The 12,181-nt window shown below is 36.1% G+C and overlaps 1 long non-coding RNA gene across 2 annotated transcripts; it reads left to right on the forward strand.

Annotated features, from left to right (window-relative positions):
* The first annotated feature begins 3,888 nt into the window (after positions 1-3,888).
* Positions 3,889-8,313, forward strand: LOC138312005 (uncharacterized). Of its 2 annotated transcripts, XR_011206824.1 has the most exons (4): positions 3,889-3,977; positions 5,752-5,813; positions 7,536-7,598; positions 8,081-8,313. It is a non-coding gene; the product is annotated as an uncharacterized lncRNA (long non-coding RNA). The 2 variants fall into 2 exon arrangements; XR_011206823.1 differs by lacking the exons at positions 7,536-7,598; positions 8,081-8,313 and adding an exon at positions 6,294-6,586.
* The last annotated feature ends 3,868 nt before the right edge of the window (positions 8,314-12,181 follow it).

Consider the following 12,181-nt stretch of genomic DNA (forward strand, 5'->3'; position numbering starts at 1 on the left):
GATTGTCTCAAGGTCAATAAAAACACATATTATGTTCTATGTTGACCAATCGTCCTTGCTTATGTCTATAACAAAAACTCAAGGCATGTGTGTTTTAAGAGTATTTAAGGCGCTGAATACTCTTAAAATATTTTGCGGGGGGAAAGCGCCGAAAATAGGACTTTTTTCAAAGGACTAAATATCCGCCATTTTTTGGTTCACATTGAACTTACAAAACTTGTCATTCTATATTTCCTGTCGGGCATGCCCCTTTCATATTCCAACTTTACAAAAAACTTTTCTGTGTTGAATTTCGTTTTTTGACCTTTGTTTGACCCCGTAGCGAACTCTTGACCTTGACATATATCTCTGTAACCTATGGCCATGGAAAAAAGCACGCGCAATGTCAAGATCTATCTGAATAACATAAACGTGAATGATGTACTTTCCGCTACGGTAATTGAAGATTATGTAGCGCATTAAACTTCGTTCCAAAAAAATTGTTTTTTTTTTTTACGTCTATGACCTTGACTTGAACATTTTTGTAAAATATCGAACGTACATTTCATGATCTTATGTACAATTCATAACGTGTCCATAAGTTGAGCGTCGTACCTTTATTTCGTTCCATGAGATATCCCTGCGAACAAGATTTGTGGAAATAAGAAAAAAGAAAAATAAAGAAAAATATTAACTAGATTGTTCGAAATCCCTATTAATTACTAGATTTTGAATTCGCGATCAATTACACGGGATTTCCACCTATGTAATGATATAAGTAAATGTAAGCGAAAACCGGACGATTTCTGTATATTGCTTTTTTTCCCTTCACACATCTATTAAGAGATTATGATTCCGCTAATTGAGATGTAACAGAATATGTTCTCTGTTACACGTTTTATGGGCTCTATCTGGACCTTGAGTAAGTTGGATCTACATTTAACCTTTCTTCGATTCTTCAACAACACAAGAACACATCTTGGTTCCAAAGTCCACGTCTACTTCTCCTTTTTCTTCATATGGAAGACCAAGGGGAATTACTCCGTACCAATTAAAGTTAACATTTAACTTCCCCTTTGGCCACAACAATGACTTTCTCATCACATTATTACATACTACCATACACAACATCACCACACAAATAAAAATTAAGGAAATAGCTAGAGGAAAAGTATTTTGTTTTAAATCGGAAATTTAAGATGATGCTGCCTCCCACAGCAAAATTCTATGGTGTGCAATATCCGTACCCGGTGTGCCACGGTGATGTTGAGGATGTGAGTGACAAACAAAAACTGTAACTTTTATAAATAACGTTGTTTACGCACAGGGGTCCAACTCAATGAAAATGGTTGTTGTCATACAGTTTTTGTATTTGGTGGACGGCAACTGATGAGTACACACATGGACAGTCATGTATTTTTTTTCCCCAGAAAATACGTGATATGAAAAAATTATTAATAATCTTTTTTAAAATATTTTCAAAATATCGTATTTTCTGGAAAAAAAAAATTCACATATCATGTATAACTCATCAGTTCATCCATCAACATTACAAACAAATCGTATGACAACATCCATTTTCTTTGAGTTGGAACCCTGTGTGTTTACGGTGATCGTACCCAAATTGGCACACTTTTTTGTGTTAATAATTTTTTCCGTTTTAATTCTCTTTGGAAATTTGCTATAATTATATCCATGATTGAACTCATGAAATTATTTTAATGTTGTGAAATTTCTACATGACCCATAGCTATGGAGGAACTTTTGTTACAAGCCAACACTTGAGTAAATATACCTGGAACGTCAAGTGTTACGGTTTAATATATTGGCCCCGTGCAATGAACTCTAGTTTGCCTCTTTTACGGCTTTAAAAAGTCATTCTAATTATAAAAAAGTGGGGAACCTAAAAATGGTATATTATAGTCGTATAGAACATCTAATTTAATGAATTTATGTTGTCAGTTATTTGGTAGTTTCATAGTTCAGAGCTGTTTTATCCTCAGTAAATTTGTCCGGATTTTCTGAGTAACATTATCATGTATGGATATTTTCATTCTGCGATAAATGTGCGCATGCGAAATGAAAGAAAGGTGCGACTCCGTATTAGCACTTAAAAATCCAAGAGTTTACTTCACCTTATGCCATTTTATATGTTGACTTATTTATAAGGCTAAATATGCATGGATATTGTCCGTAAAAATTCATGTATAGAAAAGCAATTGATAACCATAAAAAGATGAAATGTTTACCTGCGTATTGACTAACATTCAATTTTGAGTTGCGTAAATCATTCACTTAAAAAATAAAAATATTGAGGAAAAGTTTTCAACTGGCAATATATGTGTTGTTTTGTTGTATTGTAGTTTCAATTATAATGTCAAAAACATTTTTATATTTGAAATATCCCGTTATTTCTCTATTTGCCTCACATGTTTTCTAACTGGGGATGTGCCAATTTTAAGGTACCGCATCTGGGATTGATATCAGGTGCGATTCCAGACATGTATCCAAGGATTGCTATTTATGGTCCACACGTGCAGGGAAGAATTCACAAACACATAGGATCCAATCAGAAAGATGATGGTAGGCTCTATTTGTAAGATTGGTACAGAAAAAATATATGAGATTATACTTTTAACAATCTAACAAAATTAGATGCATAAAAATAAGAAAAAATGCTGTGCCAATCTGGGTTACAGGACGTTAACCTTACATGTTATTTAAAAGCGCGCGCCCCATAGCTAACATAGTGCGATCTGCGATACAGTTCTATCGAGTCACACCGCGCATTTTAGGATACTATGGGTTCTAATAATTACAAAAAATCTTGCCTTATCGTAACTAAATCTCGCCTTAAACTTAGCAAATAGATTAATCAGTAATGTTAGGCAGTTATTATGTTCCAAAGGGATATGCAAACTCTGAATAATAATTCCAGCACCCCACATCTGGAACATCCATCTAGTTTTGCTCGAAAACTCATTAAGGTGATCCACGATTTTTTTGCACATTTGCATTAACATAGTTGCGTAACAGCGCCACTTTTTGCCCCCAAAAACATTAATTGAGTGGCCTACATTGACCCTAACACTGAGAGCGTTATTTTCTACATTTGCCTTTCTCAAGTTCTCCAAGCTAAATTATATTGGAAAAGGATGTAGCTTCCATTTTTGCGTTAGTATTTTATGGATTATAGTACATAGTATTGTTGGCTAGTATTCCCCAAATTCTGTGTGGTTACCTGTGGCACCCGATTCTACATGGCATCAGCGCGCATGCCTCTTTTTAGGCCATCTAACCTGACGCATGCCCCGGAGAACCTGACGTTCTGCAACCAGCGCCTGTTGCCCCCTTTTTCTTGACGATTACTAAACAACTGTAGTAACACGTTTACTAATTTACTGTTAAGCAGGTTTACTTAGTGATGATACGGTCTCATCTTACATACGTTTGTCACTGCTGTGGCCGGTCCAGCTTATTTTTAAGTCCTCGGGGCGTCACTGCTCTAGCCAGTTTACGGCTAATCTAGTATTGGTGCACATATACAGGCGTCTTTTTTTTCTTCTATCTGGGATTACTATTTAAATGTAATTGGGGAAATTACAGTCAAAATTCTCTCTTGAGGAAGGGGCATTTTATCGACAACAAATGTACATAAAAAACATCACTGATCGGTATGTTTACATTATCATTGAACATGCTTGTATGTTGCTTCTGCACGCTACTCTACAACATTCCTTTATAGTAAGACCTTATATACATGTGTCGGTATGGTATTTTACTGCTAATTTGTGATGATGGAAATTCATCTCAATCAATTTGAGTGACTGTATATGCGTTTTTGTTAATTCCGGAATTATGGGTCCAAATTGTTCGATTATTAGTCAGTCAACTGTACTTCCCTTCAGTTTTGTAACTGTTACCTTGTCAAAGCATCGATCATTATTTCATCACAAATAGATTGTGTAAAAAGAGTATTTGGTTTTAGGTACATAATGGTAAGTTGAAAATGTTCCAATTTTTATACTTAAGTAAAGTTTTTACTATCATCTAAATCATTCTGAAATGTGTTTCAGTATATACATGCATGCTTGTTCACGAGCTACGGCACCCAATCGCCTAGCCAAATTATCACGTAGCTTCTGTGGCACACACTATACTGGTATCAATGCATAAAATATCTAAAATACGAAATCGCAATATACATACCCGGACTACAATACCTTTCGGCCGGGTACGAAATGGACCCCATGTGTGCTTGTGGAGCAGTGCCTCATAAATTCACTCAATTTTCTATACTTTGTTGTAGGTTTCCAATTATTTTAATTGTATACATGCATAAATGATATCTTTGTTTTGTCCAAAAGAAACATAAACAACCATTCTGAATATCTACTTTACCACTCATAAGACGTCAAATTCATAATTTGTAGGCTTGTCATATAATTTTTTTCTTCGAAAAGGCCATATAATATTTATACATGTATGTGAAAAAAATAATGTCTTGCTGTGAATTTGATATTTTAAATGTAGGTAAGTGATATAAAACAAGTAAAATAAAATGCTTGCAGACATTTTTTTAATGGTTTGCATAATCATTACTTCGCTCACCTAATTTGCATAGGATTCTAACATCATTCTTATGTGAAGCTCATGTGCTTCTCATGAGCTTTGGTTAGCTTTTTCTGTATAGGATGTATTGTAATTCCAACAACATTACTGTGTATTGAACGGAAGGAAATATTCCGCCGTTCAACTGCATTGCGATTAACCGTTTCACTCGAGTTCGAATCCCATGTGGAGCAGTTGCCAAGTACCGACTGCTTTGCTGATTGGTGGCTTTTCTGTGGGTACTCTGGCTTTCCTTCACCAACATATCTGACAGTGACATGTCCTTAAAAGGCCCTAGCTGGCTTTTGATAGGATGTTAAATAATAATACCAAATCAATAATAAATATGGACCCTTGATTCAAAATGGCCACAAAACACTTTTTATGGTCAAGAATTAATAAGGTTGACGTATTGTCCAAGTATGATCTTGCCATTGACTATATTCGAGGAAGGTGAGACTAAGGTATTGCTTTTCTGTTAGCGGAAACTTGATCAAGTACTCTTTAAATTTGCATCTGAACAGAAAGCATGAACAGAGGTTTAGAAAAAATATTTACGTTACTGGGTACTGGCCGCTCGTCCGTGGTTTTTCTCTGGGTACTCTGGCTTTCCTCCACCAACAAACTTTGCATGTCCTTACATGACCCTGGCTGTTTATGCTCATTAGAACGTTAAAATAATAAAACCCAAACCTATATTTTAGGGCTATTCACTGAATTCTTGTGGATTTTGAAAATTAATGTCAAAAACAGTACACTGAAACTTGTTCAAGATACACTTTTTATGCTTATAGACAAAAATTGAGAAGACTATTTTACCTGTTTGTGTAAAAATTGTGGATAGTTACTATAGCTAGTCACGGGGAATAACCACACTACTTATCAAAAAATTAATAATTATGTACACCAAGACAAAACCTGTTCTAGCCAATATTATATGACTTTGATAATAAAAAAACAAAACATATCATCTACTGTACTTGTTGAATATTTAAATACACCCTACAGTATTTCGTATAGTTTTATGTATTTATAGACAAACTTCTGTTGTAAGTAGTAGTATTCTAAGAAAATGAAATGCCTATTTACAAAAAAAAATTCAACAAATTTTGAATTTTGAAAGATTGACGTGGATGTTTGTATCTTAATTTAATGTTTCAGAGTTTTTGACATTACTTACGGTAATATCCACATTCAGAGTTTGAGCAAGACTCACTTTCTTGGTAAGATTTCTTCTGTCATTGTATAATATTGAACCAATTACTAAATTAAATGATAATATGCTTGCTTAATTGATTGTTATAATTAATATTCAATTCACATCATAAGATTACATTCTATCTCAAAGGAACTCAAGTTTTGTGTTATTCATATCGCTCAGAGCCTTCTTGACTGCAGGGTACTAGTTTATAAGATATTGATACATTGTTTCAAGATGTTTGTTTATTGGTATACCGTATTGCTCACAGAATTCAATGACAAGCTGATCTATATACCATGTACAATTAATGTAATACAGATTCATATCCTTCATGGTAACAGATGAGGAAGTAAAAGGGCTGAAAAAGTTGAATGGTTGCTGACTTATAAGTCAACACATTACATTGAGATTGAATAGTTTGAACTGTGTTTGCATTTTTCAGTAAACCATCATGATTTAATTATCTTTATAACACGTCATACCTTTTTGTTTCTTATTTCAGGTTTGTTGGTAAGCATTTAGGTCTGATGGAGAAATTATGGTTTGTATTACTGGTAATGTTTGATCAATATTCAATTTTAATTGAAAATTGATTGCTTTAAAGATTATGAAAGGTAACAGCCTTGGTTGAATGAGAAAATTTCAGATGCCTTAATTGACCCAATAAGCGCCCCATCTCTATAAGTGCCTCTCCGACTTTTTTAAGGCTCCAATTTCACTTACTTTGAATTAAATTCATACTCAAAATATAAAATTTTTGTTGGTTTCCTTACTGATTTCTTTTGCAGATTGATTAATGGCTTATTTTCTTAGAATAATTTTTATGAAAGTCTTGTCAATTTGCTTCATTATTTTAAAGTCCTAATATCCATAACTGTCTTAATTATTTTGTGATTTAGAAGAATGTTGGGGAAAAAAATCTTGTTGTAAATCATGCAGAGACATGACTAAATCGAAGTCAAGACAAGTGATAATAATTCAGAAGCTTAATTTCAACTAGTACATCTACAAATACTAACAATATCGGGGTAAAATCTAACTTGACCTTTAATTTGTTGATAGTTACATATATAGTGTGGCTTTAAGCACCCTGGATGCTTATTGGGTCGAATATGGTATTTGTTACAAGTATTTTTAGCCAATAATCATCAAATTACCTTTCGTCTGTGGGTTTGTCTGTCTGTAAACACATTATTGTAAGTATATCACTTATCACTATCTGAAGGGTTCTCTCAAATTTCATGCATAATGGATTTTTGACAGTTACATGGCCATGCTGGTAGATATAGATGTACAAACAACAGTTACACAGACATGTCGGTAGATATAAATGTACAAACAACAGTTACACAGACATGTCTGTGGATATAGATGTACAAACAACAGTTACATAGACATGTCTGTACAGACAGATGTACAAACAACAGTTACACAGACATGTCTTTAAATATAGATGTACAAACAACAGTTACATAGACATGTCTGTACAGACAGATGTACAAAACAACAGTGTACACAGACATGTCTGTACAGACAGATGTAGAACACAACAGTCTTACGATTAGAAACAACAGTTACACAAACATAATATAAAACAAGTAAAATAAAATGCTTGCAGACAAACTTCTGTTGTAAGTAGTAGTAATCTAAGAAAATGAAATGCCTATTTACAAAAAAAAAGTTCAACAAATTTTGAATTTTGAAAGATTGACGTGGATGTTTGTATCTTAATTTAATGTTTCAGAGTTTTTGACATTACTTACCGGTAATATCCACATTCAGAGTTTGAGCAAGACTCACTTTCTTGGTAAGATTTCTTCTGTCATTGTATAATATTGAACCAATTACTAAATTAAATGATAATATGCTTGCTTAATTGATTGTTATAATTAATATTCAATTCACATCATAAGATTACATTCTATCTCAAAGGAACTCAAGTTTTGTGTTATTCATATCGCTCAGAGCCTTCTTGACTGCAGGGTACTAGTTTATAAGATATTGATACATTGCTTCAAGATGTTTGTTTATTGGTATATACCGTATTGCTCACAGAATTCAATGACAAGCTGATCTATATACCATGTACAATTAATGTAATACAGATTCATATCCTTCATGGTAACAGATGAGGAAGTAAAAGGGCTGAAAAAGTTGAATGGTTGCTGACTTATAAGTCAACACATTACATTGAGATTGAATAGTTTGAACTGTGTTTGCATTTTTCAGTAAACCATCATGATTTAATTATCTTTATAACATGTCATACCTTTTTGTTTCTTATTTCAGGTTTGTTGGTAAGCATTTAGGTCTGATGGAGAAATTATGGTTTGTATTACTGGTAATGTTTGATCAATATTCAATTTTAATTGAAAATTGATTGCTTTAAAGATTATGAAAGGTAACAGCCTTGGTTGAATGAGAAAATTTCAGATGCCTTAATTGACCCAATAAGCGCCCCATCTCTATAAGTGCCTCTCCGACTCTTTTAAGGCCCCAATTTCACTTACATGTACTTTGAATTAAATTCATACTCAAAAATATAAAATTTTTGTTGGTTTCCTTACTGATTTCTTTTGCAGATTGATTAATGGCTTATTTCTTAGAATAACTTTTATGAAAGTCTTGTCCATTTGCTTCATTATTTTAAAGTCCTAATATCCATATCTGTCTTAATTTTTAGCTCACCTGGCCCGAAGGGCCGGTGAGCTTATGCCATGGCGCGGCGTCCGTCGTCGTCGTCGTCGTCCGTCCGTCCGTCGTCTGTCTGTCCGTCAACATTTCCTTTAAATCGCTACTAGTCATAGAGTTCTGCATGGATTGTGACCAAATTTGGCCACAAACATCCTTGGGGGAAGGGGAACAGAACTTGTATAAATTTTGGCTCTGAGCCCCTGGGGGCAGGAGGGGCGGGGCCCAATAGGGGAAATAAAGGTAAATCCTATAAATCGCTACTAGTCATAGAGTTCTGCATGGATTGTAACCAAATTTGGCCACAAGCATCCTTGGGGGGAAGGGGAACAGAACTTGTATAAATTTTGGCTCTGAGCCCCCCGGGGGCAGGAGGGGCGGGGCCCAATAGGGGAAATAAAGGTAAATCCTATAAATCGCTACTTGTCCTAGAGTTCTGCATGGATTGTGAACAAATTTGGCCACAAACATCCTTAGGAGAAGTGGAACAGAACTTGTATAAATTTTGGCTCTGACCCCTGGGGGCAGGAGGGGCGGGGCCCAATATAGGAAATAAAGGTAAATCCTATAAATCGCTACTAGTCATAGAGTTCTTCATGGATTGTAACCAAATTTGGCCACAAACATTCTTTTGGGAAGGGGAACAGAACTTGTATAAAATTTGGCTCTGATCCCCCGGGGGCAGGAGGGGCGGGGCCCAATAGGGGAAATAAAGGTAAATCCTATAAATCGCTACTAGTCATAGAGTTCTGCATGGATTGTAACCAAATTTGGCCACAAGCATCCTTGGGGAAGGGAAACAGAACTTGTATAAATTTTGGCTCTGAGCCCTGGGGGGCAGGAGGGGCGGGGGCCCAATAGGGGAAATAAAGGTAAATCCTATAAATCGCTACTTGTCCTAGAGTTCTGCATGGATTGTGACCAAATTTGGCCACAAACATTCTTTGGGGAAGGGGAACAGAACTTGTATAAATTTTGGCTCTGACCCCCCGGGGGCAGGAGGGGCGGGGCCCAATAGGGGAAATAAAGGTAAATCCTATAAATCGCTACTTGTCCTAGAGTTCTGCATGGATCGTGACCAAATTTGGCCACAAACATCCTTGGGAGAAGGGGAACAGAACTTGTATAAATTTTGGCTCTGACCCCCTGGGGGCAGGAGGGGCGGGGCCCAATAGGGGAAATAAAGGTAAATCCTATAAATCGCTACTAGTCATAGAATTCTGCATGGATTGTAACCAAATTTAGCCACAAACATTCTTTGGGGAAGGGGAACAGAACTTGTATACATTTTGGCTCTGACCCCCCAGGGGCAGGAGGGGCGGGGCCCAATAGGGGAAATAAAGGTAAATCCTATAAATCGCTACTTGTCCTAGAGTTCTGCATGGATTGTGACCAAATTTGGCCACAAACATCCTTGGGAGAAGGGGAACAGAACTTGTATAAATTTTGGCTCTGACCCCCCGGGGGCAGGAGGGGCGGGGCCCAATATGGGAAATAAAGGTAAATCCTATAAATCGCTGCTTGTCCTAGAGTTCTTCATGGATTGTGACCAAATTTGGCCACAAACATCCTTTGGAGAAGGGGAACAGAACTTGTATAAATTTTGGCTCTGACCCCCCGGGGGCAGGAGGGGCGGGGCCCAATAGGGGAAATAAAGGTAAATCCTATAAATCGCTACTAGTCATAGAATTCTGCATGGATTGTAACCAAATTTAGCCACAAACATTCTTTGGGGAAGGGGAACAGAACTTGTATAAATTTTGGCTCTGAACCCCAGGGGCAGGAGGGGCGGGCCCAATAGGGGAAATAAAGGTAAATCCTATAAATCCCTACTTGTCCTAGAGTTCTGCATGGATTGTGACCAAATTTGGCCACAAACATCCTTGGGAGAAGGGGAACAGAACTTGTATAAATTTTGGCTCTGACCCCCTGGGGGCAGGAGGGGCGGGGCCCAATAGGGGAAATAAAGGTAAATCCTATAAATCGCTACTAGTCATAGAGTTCTGCATGGATTGTAACCAAATTTGGCCACAAGCATCCTTGGGGGAAGGGGAACAGAGCTTATATAAATTTTGGCTCTGACCCCCAGGGGGCAGGAATGGTGGGGCCCAATAGGGGAATTAGAGGTAAATATTCAAATTTCTTCAGAAAATAAACAATGAACCTGTATCCAGAATATTACTTGGCATTACAAACCAGGTGAGCGATACAGGCCCTCTGGGCCTCTTGTTTTGTGATTTAGAAGAATGTTGGGGGAAAAAATCTTGTTGTAAATCATGCAGAGACATGACTAAATCGAAGTCAAGACAAGCGATAATAATTCAGAAACTTAATTTCAACCAGTACATCTACAAATACTAACAATATCGGGGTAAAATCTAACTTGACCTTTAATTTGTTGATAGTTACATATATAGTGTGGCTTTAAGCGCCCTGGATGCTTATTGGGTCGAATATGGTATTTGTTACAAGTATTTTTAGCCAATCATCATCAAATTACTTTTCGTCTGTGGTTTGTCTGTCTGTAAACACATTATTGTAAGTATATCACTTATCACTATCTGAAGGGTTCTCTCTCAAATTTCATGCATAATGGATTTTTGACAGTTACATGGCCATGCTGGTAGATATAGATGTACAAACAACAGTTACACAGACATGTCGGTAGATATAAATGTACAAACAACAGTTACACAGACATGTCTGTGGATATAGATGTACAAACAACAGTTACATAGACATGTCTGTACAGACAGATGTACAAACAACAGTTACACAGAAATGTCTGTACAGACAGATGTATAAACAACAGTTACACAGACATGTCTGTACATACAGATGTACAAACAACAGTTACATAGACATGTCTGTACAGACAGATGTACAAACAACAGTTACACAGACATGTCTGTGGATATAGATGTATAAACAACAGTTACACAGACATGTCTGTACAGACAGATGTATAAACAACAGTTACACAGACATGTCTGTACAGACAGATGTACAAACAACAGTTACATACACATGTCTGTGGATATAGATGTACAAACAACAGTTACACAGACATGTCTGTACAGACAGATGTACAAACAACAGTTACATAGACATGTCTGTACAGACAGATGTACAAACAACAGTTACATACACATGTCTGTAGATATAGATGTACAAAACAACAGTTACATAGACATGTCTGTACAGACAGATGTACAAACAGCAGTTACATAGACATGGATGTACAAACAACAGTTACATAGACATGTCTGTGGATATAGATTTACAAAACAACAGTTACACAGACATGTCTGTACAGACAGATGTACAAACAACAGTTACATAGACATGTCTGTACAGACAGATGTACAAACAACAGTTACATAGACATGTCTGTAGATATAGATGTACAAACAACAGTTACATAGACATGTCTGTGGATATAGATATACAAACAACAGTTACATAGACATGTCTGTAGATATGGATGTACAAACAACAGTTAGTTCACTACCATGTTGATAGTGACAGATGTACAAACAGCATTCTGAATGTAATGCAAAGCTTGCATGCAGGAATGACATATAAATGTATTTATAATACATAATGCAACGCAGTAGAATTAGATTCCAGAAAAAATTGAAGCTGAAATATAATTGATGAATGCTATTTGTGATTCTCAATGTTTATAGCAATTATTAA

Source organism: Argopecten irradians, unplaced genomic scaffold (assembly GCF_041381155.1).
Source record: "Argopecten irradians isolate NY unplaced genomic scaffold, Ai_NY scaffold_0184, whole genome shotgun sequence".
Taxonomy (NCBI): domain Eukaryota; kingdom Metazoa; phylum Mollusca; class Bivalvia; order Pectinida; family Pectinidae; genus Argopecten; species Argopecten irradians.